Raw genomic sequence first — 12821 nt, forward strand, 5'->3', positions numbered from 1 at the left:
ACATGTTATGGACACCAAACTGTTCCTTATCTTCTTCCTGAGCAAGGCCTTCCACATGGCTGAGGTTTGATGATACAGCATGTAGATATGGCCTACATAATGCAACAAGAAGCAAGAAATGTCTTTCCAGAGCCACTCATTTGGTAAATTCAATGAGCATCAATTTTCCAAACTCAGTTTCCTTATCATACTCCATAGTTCTGGAAATGATCTCCAAATACCAAAGAACTCTTGCTTTAGCTTCTCATGCATATGCTCTCTCAGAGAATTTTCAAGGAAAATGATAGACAAAGCAGGGAAAGCAGATGTTGGAGTCTAGGTTTTTGTTTCCTTTGACCGTGCTTTTCATTGAAATTAGAACTTGAGTTCATACATTTCCAGTGAAATTTATTTTATTTTATTTGCAAAGTGTGTTCTTGAGTTCTCTTTTTAGCTATGGCTCAAATGGTGATCTTCTGATAATCCCTTTTTAATGATGTTTCATGGATACAATCTCTTCAAATAAAGAAACAGGAAAGCTAAAGCAATATTTCTGTTAATGTAACAGCATCATATTGTTCACTCCTTCAGTTTTTTGACTCTTAAGGACAGCCAGATTATTTTCTGTAGTGCTAATGCTTTTTGTGTGTACGTATGCTTTCCTGAAAGGCAAAGCACTGTATGTTATTAAATGGATTGTCTGATTTTAAACTACCTCTCCAGTTTGTTAAGATTGTTTGCAATTTTTCAAAGTATTTGCCAGCCCTCTTTCATTTTGACAAATTTACAGATTTTAAACATATATCCTTTCCTCCCTCGCACAAACTAATGAATTTTTGGACTAGAACCAGACAGAGGAGAGAACCTACTTAAAATATCCTTCCAGTTTAATTGAGACTGACTGATACGCTGTTCTGTAAGTTTTTTCTTTTTTTCAAACACATATACCAGTTTCAGCTGATCATGCAAGCATTCAGTGAGCTGATGCAGACTGTACTGCAGACCTCTTAGTTTCTGTAGAGTGATCATTGTCAGGTCTAGCTACACTTCTGATAGCTCTCAGGTCTTGCTGGTGTCTGCCTTTCTCTGGACTCAGACTGAGAGAAACTCTCAGTTTCTCTGGACTCCAAGTCTGTCCTCACATGACTCTCCAGTAACCAAAGTTGTGCCTGGCAAGCAATGCATTGTTCATCATACCTAGCACATACCAACCCAGCTCATGCTGCTAGGAATTATACTTCAAGCTTTCCTTTCACAGACATTATATCTGTATAGGGTCAATCACTCCTTGTACACAACAGTACAGTTTAATGTTGGCTCTAGGGGTGAACCACAATACAATGAAAGACTTTTTTAAAAAAGATAGTGTCTACATACATGCTTATTTTGTCTTCCAGATCACCTGAGCTGAATATAGTGTAGCTGCTTTGGGATAAGAAATTTGTTACTGGAGCTCACCTACAGCTGCATTCTTCATTATACCAGAAATTATCACCCCCTCCAGTCTCTTGGCATTTCTTTATACGGAGACACTCCCTAGTCTACTTCTGTCAAATGACCTAGTTTAGCAGAAACACCTTTTTAACTCGAATCATACTGACAGAATGAGGATAAGTAGCAATTACACATGCAGTTGCCCTGGCAGATCTGATAGAACAACAAACTAAGGCATTAGGAACAGCCAGCCAGGTAGATGCTGGAGACAAGTCTCCAAAGCGAGAATGGATGCAACTTTGAGCCATCGTTTGTCCTTTTTATTTTTATTTTTATTTATTTTTTTGATACATAGCAGTCCAGTTGATTTAAACAAGCACAGTCTTACACAAAACACCTCAATAATCAAGTCTACCTACTTACTATTCTACTTCCACAGATTAACCCAGAACAATTCCACTTCAGCTACAAATTATATTATGTTTGTTCTGCATTATTTTCAGATGCTACCTGCAATGTGGTCAAAAAATTTAAAACTTTTGTTCTTAGAGAGTTGGCCTTTCCATAAATTGCATCTTCTCTGTCATTGACTCAAACCCCTCTAATACCTATCTGATATTATTGTGTTCCTGATAGCGTTCAGCATTTTACAGTACTCCTTGCAGTGAAGAAAGTCCTGTATGGGCTTCTGATCATTTTTTTGAGCATCGATAACAAAGAGATTCCACATTCAGTTTCAGTTCTACATATATACTCTTGTCTTGATGCTTCAGATTTGATGCCTAATAAAGATGACAATTCCTCCTATTTTGCTTTCCTCATTCAGCTTCTGTTGCTCACCATCATTGGCCTGTATTGAGAGGATACAGTCTAGCTTAAAAAAATACATAGAAATTATTTGAGTTTCCAACTGTCCATATTTTTTCCTTAGACAACTTATTCTACTGTCATGAAAGCCATTCTGTTTCAGATGGATACCAAGGACTGAAATCTTTGTTCTCCATTTTTTGTTGCATGCCAAGGATTCTGGGCTATAAGAGATATTTTCAGAACTTTTCAACTTGTTTCAGTCTGCACTGCCTGGTGTGGTCCTAGTGTAACTGTGTCTTTGGAAAAAGAATGAACAACCTCATGGCAGAATCATGTTCGTGCCTTGGATTTTGCTCTGCTCTGTCCTACACTAGGTTCCTGACTGCCTTTGAGAGAACAAAGCTGTCTGAACTCTTGTTCTTCTTAAACTGTTCTGTTTAGTATTAAAAAAGAACAGTGTAACTGTTAAAAGTTGAAAGAATTAAGAAGCTCGTATCTTCTTTCTGTGTTTTCTCTGTGTTTTTCTATCTGAAAATGCTAGGAAATTTTACAGTGTAAAAAGAAGTATAAAACTCCTTTCTTCTTCAGAAAGAGGTCTAACTCTTTCTAACCTTTCCATAATTGCATATGTTTGCTCTTTCTGTCTGCTTTGGCAGCAAAAGACATGAAAGAGTTTTTTGTTTTTTTTTTTAAACAAACATAAGGAATGTTTCTGTCCTTTTGACCTTAGTCTGGAAGTGCACACACAGGAGTTAAACTTTCTCAAGCAGTAAATTTTATTTGTCATAAAAGCATTTACTCATGCTGTCAGCAAAAGCAAAATACATAACTAAAGGAAGAAGCAAGTGGGCTCTTAGGGAATACATGGTAAACTGCACATAAATAAAAGGTCACTTAGTAAAGGTGTCTGTATCATCAGTACACAGATGAAGTCACACTTCCTAAAGGTCTCTCTGCAGGGTGAAGGAGGATATCTCAGGTTCCTTTTCCTCTGCTTTTAGAAGGTTTAACAAGTGATCTGGTCTGCACTTCCAAGTTTCGTTTCTCCCAGACTTTTCTGTGGACCTCTGTCTATTTTTGTCGTCATGAATTGCCATCTCATGAAGCAGGCTGAATGTGACAAGCTTCCATTCTACAAAAGTTGCTGAAGACATACCATTTCCAGGAAGCCTCTGTACTACACTGACCATACCATTTCTGGGATAAGTAAGAATGATAATGCCGCATGCCCATGTATTCACAATTCCCTACGCCTTTGCATGAATGTGGCTTTGCATGATGGAGCATTATGGGCTTTTTGCTGGAAGTTCCTGCTTAGCTTCTGAGTGATCGAGGCATAAGCAATAGGAGCAATAGCATTTATGGTATATTAGTAGTGTTGGAACAGCAGCTAACATTCATATAGCAAAATCCTACAAACCTGTGGTCCTTCTAAACTGGGACCAAAGAGCAAAGAAATCTTTGATTTAGTTTCCGCAGTGTATATCTTGCTGATGCAACCCTCTTTGCTGCCCAGAAAGAATCAAACAATCTGGTGTTGGCCAATTGCATCAGTTTGATGCTCTTGGTACACATAAAAGAAGTGGCAAACATCTCCTTTGGATGTGGGAGAGCCACAGAGCAGTCCAAACCATGTTAACCGTGTTAAAATGATTGGCAATTCCACTAGAAAAAGACAGTCGCTCTCCTGTGAAGCACATGAACTTCCCTCTATTTCTTTTTTCCTTTGTATTACCAATCACCACTTTTTTTTTTACAATATTTTTATGTCAATAAAAATATTATTTATACAAAGTTTTTCAAAATACATAAAACTAAGAAGTTAACAAGAGATCAGAATAAAAATATTTATTAATCCAAAGACATATCTTTGCCTTGAAAGCATTATAGCACTGTTAGGGATTTTCCTGTATTTTTGGTAGTGGATTTGTGCTTTCAATTAGCACATTATGATATCAAGGTTCATATGTCTTTAAACCTCTATTTTTGTCTTGCAGCTGAAATCAAAACTGCTGCAGAAATGGGAACAAATTATAACTAATAATTAGGACAGTTACCTTTTAAAATATAAAAATGGCACTTCGGCCAGGATTTCTCAGCCTGCTGAGAACAAGCTGTCTGTTATATGCCTCATTCTTTCAAAGTAGGAATTTTTAAGCAATGTTGGCATCATGGTCTTTTAATTTCCAATCTGATACTCTGCATGTTCTTCCAACTTACTACTAAGCAAAACAGAACAAAACTAAAGATTTAGATGTCTTCCTGTTGTAGGTACACTGACATCTTCTATACTTGTAATTCTGTGCTTTGGATGGATACAGTTCTTCTAAGTTTATGGAAGAATTGTTTCTGAGGACATAGTGTGTGCATTCATATATGTTTGTCAAATGATTATTTACTAATTGCTCTAACAATTCTGTTGTGCTAGCAATTCCTTTGCAATATCAAAGTCAGGGAAAGAACAGTGTGAAGACTGCAGAACTGGGCATCTGCAAAATACTACTGAAATCAGTAGGAGATATATTTGAGTATGCAGAGAAAGAAGTAACTGTAGATTCCTGTTTCTGCACACTTCCATGCCTTTTTTTTTTTTTTTTTTTGGTAACAACCTGGAGGATATAGTTACTGTATTGTGATTATGTCCTGTGGCATGATGTAAAATAACCCTTTCCTGTTTCCTCTTGTGTCTGCTATTTTCAGCTGAGTGGAATTCTGATCACATTTTTCTTTTGATGAGCATGGTCCTCAGTTATTGCAGCATGGGCTAACCTTTTCATCCAACTTCCCATTCAGGAATATTGAGATGGATAGTTTTACAATAAAGTAGGCTAGTTGCTTTTTGTTTTTTGCATCCTCGTCTGCTGAAGTGAGTTCGTAGCAGAGCTAATGTTCTGTTCCTTCACTTATGATAGGACCTGTGACTGATCTGGGAGTATCAGTAAAGCACCAAGGCTCTGACAACATAATGGGATTTCCACAAATGAACAGAACTCATCTGAGTTGTCCAGAGAAGGGACATCCATCCATGCACAAGGCTTGCAGCAGCTTGATGAAAAACTTGGCTAGATGTCACCTCTGGGACATCAGATAGAAATGGGACCCAAACTTCAGATTAATTTTCACCAGCTGTGGAGGCAAAAACGGTAGTGTTACTTGAATGAAGGAGATGGCCAAAGGAAAACAGAGGAATACCTAGCAGCTTTCTTCAGGAATTGGGGGAATCAGAGGAAATACGAAACTCTGAGAGAGGGAAAAAAGGAAAGAATGCATATGAGAGATGTTGAAATAGAGAGAGAAAGGAAAAAGGCCTGGAGAAGACTAAGAGGGGATCTTATCAATGTCTATAAATACCTGAAGGGTCAAGAGGATGGGGCTGGACTCTTCAGTGGTGCCAAGCAACAGGACAAGAAACAAAGGGCACAAACTGAAACACAGGAAGTTTCACCTAAATATAAGGAAGAACTTTAAGAGTGACAGAGCACTGGAACAAGTTGCCCGGAGAGGTTGTGGTGGAGTCTCCTTCAAAACCCACCTGGGTGCATCTAACATGCTCTAGGTGACCCTGCTTGAGCAAGGGGATTGGTCTGGATGATCTCTAGAGGTCACTTCTAACCTCAACCATTCTCTGATTCTGTGAGCATGGATTTTCCCAAGGAGGATGTAGAAAGAAATATAAAGCAATTAATCAATGACTTAAGATTTAGATCATAACTGATTAGGCATCTGCAAAGGAGAACTATGCTGATCTGTAAACACAGTTAATGTGTGAAAAGCGCAGAAGAGGAAGAATTAATTATGTATTTTCCTCAGAGACAGAGGTAAGGAATGGTAATTAGCAACAGTAAAACTCAGATGTTCTGTAAGAATAATCGTTTTAACTGAGATAAATGAATAAAGCATCTCAAGGAAGGTAACAGCCGACCAGTTGTTAAGGCCTTTTGAAACTAGCTTGAATTGCAGCAGATAGGGCCTTCTTCAGATCCAGCCTGCACTGTCCAGAGAACTGCAGATGGCTAATGATGACCTGAAAGAACCCCCCACTTACAGTCCTCTGTATGTCAGTTCTGACTTGTATGACTTTTACAAGAAGATATATGTAAACATAAATACAATGTCAATAAACAGTAAGAAAAAAAGATGAAAAATAAATATATAAACTTCAGTGACTTGGATATTTTTATATATAATTCGTCAAGAACTCAACAAATCAAAAATCTTCACAGATTTATCACAGAATCGCAGAAAGGTTGAGGTTGGAAGGGACCTCTGAAGATCATCTAGTCCATCCCCACTGCTCAAGCAGGGAAAATGTTGTCCTTCATGATGTCTAAGCCTGTAATGAATGTATTCTGCTGCTCTAATCTTCAAAATTGATTTAGTAGTTTATCTAGGCAATAAATTAAATGGGACGTTAAATTAGAGAAAACCCTTTAAATCAGAAATATGGTTTCTATCTTGTTAGCACTTTAATAAACTGGAAATGGCAGAACTTCTAAAGCATACATTTTCATTTAATTAAATATTTGGAATCAGTATTTGTTGTTTTAGAAGAAAGCTTTGCTTCTGACAGTGCAAGCTACTTTATTTCATGCTTTCGTGCCTAGGTAGGAATAGTATCCAAATTTTGCAAGCATTTTCCATTCATCCAATGGGGCTCTGACCATACAGTAGACCACTGCATGTCTATCTATTGGTCTCAAATCTTAATACCTTGTAAATAAATCATCTGAGTCTTGTATCATAGCTGAAGATAGCACAAGAGCAGTCTTACCTGCATAGTTTCAGCTCTTCAAGCTGCCAACCTGGCTAGAAGCTAGAATCTGAATGCTTCATTAAGTAGTGGTACTAATAACACTGGCAGACACTATGAAGCTCTTCTTGTCTTGACTCAGTTTGGTGTTCCCACATTAATCTGTTGAAACTTTACATAAAAAAGGCCAAACAACTGCTACCTCTTCCCACATAAAGGTATACAAAATGACTTCTTACTGTATTTGGATAGATACATGATAAAATATTTTGCAGCACATTTACCCAACAATTAAGTAGGTATTTTTCAGCTGTAAGGTGAAAAGTGGCCTGGTTCCTTTTTCACTTTCTTATGAACTGAATTTAAGGACAGTTGCTAGCAGTCAGAGTGCTCTACTGCAGATCATCCTTCCAAGAGAAGAAAGGGGTGGTCAAGACTAGAACTAGTTTTAAAACAGAGCTGTATCCATCTGTAAAAGCATTGATTACCTGCATTTTTTCCATGTAAGGGCATATGACTGCTGCTGATAGCAGAGAAAGATGTGATGAACTTGGAGATCTTTTTCAAATCTCTGTTCACAAAAAAGGCTCTGACTCTCTCTCTCTCTCTCTCTCCCCCCCCTCCCCCCTCTCATTTTTGGGAAGGAACAACATAAGTAAAGGGTACTTTATAAGGTTATACTTTTTAAAATAATGCAATTTAATATTTGCTTTCTAAATATTTTTCTCATCCATAAAAATACTTGGAAAATAAATGGAAGTGCAGGGATGCTTTGCTTGAATTGAATACAAAAATTAGAAATAAAAGGTATTTCTGATTTCCTGCTGTCAACTAGTGATCAGTACTTCTGCCATAGAGCTCAGTGGGACCATGCATATGCTGGAAAAGAAAAATGAGTAATGTAATATCTGCTCTGTTTAAAGTTGCATTTCACCCCATGTTTTATGTTATCTGGGATGGCAGGCAGAGGACAAGAAGCATTATTCTTTGCACTCCTTGAACAGCCCTCACAGCAAGTTTAATCTTTATTATTTATGGAAGAGAAAGGGAAGATAGGGTTTGCTCTGTGCAAATCCAAATGCTTCCAAGGAGTAAACTTGTAGGGCTCAAGTAAAGTCAGTGGAGTCTGGCGATCTGACCTCTTTTATCTGTATAACTACCGTTTGTTTACTGGGGGCACCTCTTCCAGCTGTTTAGGACGTGTCCCCTTTTTATAGAAAAATAATGTGAGCATGGTTGCCCACTTGTGACGTGGGTTAAGATCAAACAGTCCTTCATTACAAATTTCCTCTTTGTCTTTGAATGAAGCTCACGAACATTGAAGTGCTTCTAAGAGCTTGTCCACATTGTCCGGCTGGACTTTGGCACCAGTTCAACACCATGCAATCTCTTCTGTAGTGCAACACTGACACATGAGAGCCACATGCCAAATTTTGAGGTGAGAATTCAGTGAGTCATATCCGAATAGTGCTCTTGCCTTTTATTGGCAGCTAATTACTTTCAAAGTTGAAGCTGATAACCAAAGCTCAGCTGGATTTTTTTAATAAGGCCATGTTAGCAAATTAGTCTGTGTTTTCAAGGTGGCCTCTGAACTCTTACACCTTCACTTGCTCTGCTATGTGTTGTCAGTATGATTTCTGAGCCTAGAGCTTGTGGATGTTGGGTTAAGATTATCTGACCTCAGTAGCTATATATATATATATATATATATGCACATGTATATATATATATATATATAAACACCTTATTATGTACGTATGCCTTATAATAAGACTAAATCTCTGTAGCACAGTCTTTTAATTTAAATACCATGCAAGTATAGCATACTTCCTTATTATTAATCATATGTATTTTTTTAATTGTCCAAATTACATGTTGTGCAAACAGAGCATAAAATGTAAGGATTACATCCTGTGACCCAGGGTGTTTTTCGGTGAAGTAAGTGGAATGCTTTTTGAAATCTATGGTCGGGCACGGACAAGAATCACAATGCCCAGCTGACTCTGGAGCATGTTTTGGAGAACTGCCAGCGCCACGATGTCTCAGGAGGAGGCAGAAGAATCCGTCCAGCTTTCTTTCTGGTTACACAGAGAAAACAAAATGATCAGACTTTCCAGTGTTATTTCTGGTGCCTTCACCCAGCACAGTCTGGAGCAGCTGTAGTCTCCCAAAGTCTAGGACCGAAGTACTGTCATCCCTGTGAAGCTGCGTATGTGCAGCAGGGTCACAGCCAAGTAGAAGGTCAGAATGGAAATAAGACTCAGTTGCTCTAGGTGAACAGTGCAAGTTACCAGGTGATGAGCAAGTTGCAATGGGACGGTGCATACACAGGGCAGATGAAATCTTCTTGGATGTAAGCTGTTAGCCTTTTGCAGGCCTTTGCTCTGCTTGTAGGAACATCAGTCCTGAATCTGCATGTGGTTAAATGCAAGCATATTTTCATGTGCCCTTCCCTCACACACAGGTGACCCCCCCCACACACCTACTTGAAGGACTGAATTCAAAATAAAGCCAAGATTTTTACTGTGAGTAAAATGATGACTGTTTCCTTAATCTCTTGTGAAATGGCCAAGATTTTCTGCCTAAATTTAGAAGAACAAAAAGCAGCCTAGCATAGACCCACATTGTGAAAACTTGGGCTCAAACAGTTAATATTCAGCTAAAATCACAGGCAAGTGAAAACAGTGTCATTTTATGCATAATGACAATAAATACAGCCATCACATAATTGCCAATATCAGACAGGCTGATTGATGGGTAGAGCTAACAACGCTATAATAGCTAATGTAGATTATACTTATTGCTGCATTTTTGAACACTATGGGCCTTTTTTGTAGTAACCTTCCTTCATTTTGGAGATGAAAGGTGTAGGTGTGGCAAAGTTACTGCTGCAGCTGCAGACATGCCTTGACTGCAGAAGTACACGACGTTATTTTTCTCATGAATATTAGTCATAGGAGAGAAAAGAAAAATGTGCTTTGCAATAATCTCTAAAGCAACTATTTCCATTTGGAACTACTGAAGAGAAATTAACTTCAAATAGAGAATTTCGTGCACATTGTTTTCTCTTATGGGGGCAGGTTTAGCTCAGTTGGTTAGAGTGTGGTGCTGCTAATGCCAAGGTTGCAGGTTCAATCCCCGTATGGGGCTATGCTGAGGGTTGGGCTAGATGATCTCCAGAGGTCCCTTCCAACCTTACCTTCTATGATTTCAAAATGCTTGAAAAGATGATTTGGTTGAAGGTCCCTTCCAACCTTACCTTCTATGATTTCAAAATGCTTGAAAAGATGATTTGATTGAATTTGCAGTGTTGCTTCCTGCATTTAATAGATGATAACTTTCGTTAGACAGGTGATGAATTATTAGAAACTGAAAAATACTACATAGAATTCCTGGTAATTTTAGTAGCATCATAGAAAAGAAAAACTATTTCCCTGTATTTTAAAAATGATACAAATCTTTCTGAGCTAGGCCTACAGATCCTTGGCAATGTATCACATACTTAGATGCATTTAAGCAGACAAGTTTTTTGTCCATACAGACTAGGGTAGTGATTGGAAAGGCAACACAGAATATAATTCAGATATGTCTTGATGTCTACTTGTGTAAAGTAAAGTTACTCTCATAACTTCAGCAACCCCAAGCTAATGCATATCTTCAGAATTCTTTTATATGAAATATGTCAGGGCTGATTTATCCCTGCCATAATGTCAGATGGTTTGAAGTGAAAAGGAGGGGAGAAAAAATGAGGTGACTAAAAGTGTTTCATGGAAGTGCTAAGGAGACATCCCTAGTCTAAGGTCATTGTAGCTGTTCCTGCACGCAGTGAAGGGCAACGCATCAGGGAGTCTCCAAAGTCTTCAGATGGAAATGAAGATATGGATCCAGTTCCTGTGCTGCAGATGCACAGGGCACAGAACTGAGCCTGGCACAAGACACACTTATGGACTGTGATTTATACCCAAGGTCAGTCCCAAGGGATTATTTAGGACCATCCTGAAATTGCTCTAACTCATACTAGTTGCCAGTAATCTGATTCTGATGAATTTGGATGCATCCCTAGCGTGCATCTAAGAAACAAACAATCTCGTCTCTGTAATAATTCTTCTAAACCCAGAGTGGAGCCTCCTAAGACAATTCTGAGAGCAGGGTTTTTCCCTAAGCCATAGCAACTCTCCAGCATTTTTTCTTGAATGTCATATCTCTGCAAAGATTTCCTGGTTTGTTGTCTCTCATCATATTGCCTCACATTCAATATTACCCAGTAGGTGTGAGGAAACACAGCAAGCACCGATTTGGGGGGGTTAACTCCCAATTTTTACACAGTAGAAGAGTGTGTGCTCTTGAAATACTCCTCAGAAGTGTAAGCACAATCTAGGGGAACATCAACTAGACTAGCTGGGGAGTTTCCAGCTGTTAAGATAGCAAGCAAAGTAAGTTCTGCAATTTTGTAGAATCTGCGAAGTATTACTACTATATGCTCACGTTTTCTGTGTGCAATTTTAATCCGTCATTTTCTAGTTCTTAGAAACATATCTACACAGAGGTTGGTGTCAATTAAAAAAACAGAACAAAGGTAGATAGATTTTATATGACCCCTCTCCATTCACTTTTTAAAGGATTAGATCTGCTCGTCTTGGGTTTTCATTCTGCTATATTTTCACCTAAAAGCTGTGCAGCATTTTAATGCAACATCAGTATAGAAAGATAAGACCACAAAATGCAAAAAGAGACACCGAGATGCATAATGTGTGCTCCAGAAAAATACAGATTTCTTGAAATAAAAATAGAATACATTTCTAGAAAAACAAGGAAAGATTTTTAAAATCCAAATGGCAGGATATATCTGCAGTAGAGACGATATTAAAAGATTTCACCTTTTCAGCCTCTAGGGGGGACTATGTTTTCAGCAAACCTGTCTGTGAAGAATTTTCTTTATCTACAGCAGGCGGTTCAGGCTGTTAATGCTGGCTGGAGCAAGTCAAGTGATTCTTGATTTGTGCATGGGTTATTCTGGAGGGGAAAATAGCCTATGTCTGAAATGACCTTAGCCCTAAGGGCCAGTCTGAGATCTTTGCTCTTGCTCCAGACCACAGGCACTCTGCCTGCTACTGAATCAGGACTGCAGGATTTGCTCCTATTAAAAAGCATTTATATAGCTGGAAAAAAAATGTCTGTGGAGAAATGTTGGATTTATAACTATGGAAAATCCTGCAACTGAACTAATGATGAGGTGGATTAAGAGATATTTTGAATTGGGATTAACAAGTCCATTTTCATACATAATTTTTTGGCTCAGAAAACTAAATGAATCACAAGCTGGAGTTATTCTTTATAAAACCTCTTTAAGGTGAAGGAGAACAACTGAAAAGTTCATGATGCTTCGGGGCCTGCAGAGGCATGGTTACTCCCATAAGGTTGAATGCAATTGCTCGTGCAAGTAAGGACCACATAGTGTGGGCCAAATCCTTTTCTAAAAGCATCAAAATTAGTTTTTACACTTCTACTGCTAAGTAATACTGGCTCAATGCCCTTCTCCCGCACGTTGGCCCTGCTCCTCGCACTCTCATTTGGTCCCGCAGCACTGCACCTCACAAGAAGCAGCCAGCACAAAGGACGGCAGCCCCGTGATTTATGCGCTTGCTATCTCTGCCTTCGTGTTTACACAGCTTACGCTTCGAAAAGACAGCTAGGACAGTATGGAGCTCACACGTAAAATGAAAAAAAATATTCTGGCGGGGGAAGGAGGGAATCAAAAGAGATGTTTCCAGATTTCAGTGTTGTAAACACATCTGTAGGGTCACCATAAAGCAGTAACTACAAAGGTCAGCATTTCAAAACGTGTCTT

Source organism: Rhea pennata, chromosome Z (genome assembly GCF_028389875.1).
Source record: "Rhea pennata isolate bPtePen1 chromosome Z, bPtePen1.pri, whole genome shotgun sequence".
NCBI lineage: Eukaryota > Metazoa > Chordata > Aves > Rheiformes > Rheidae > Rhea > Rhea pennata.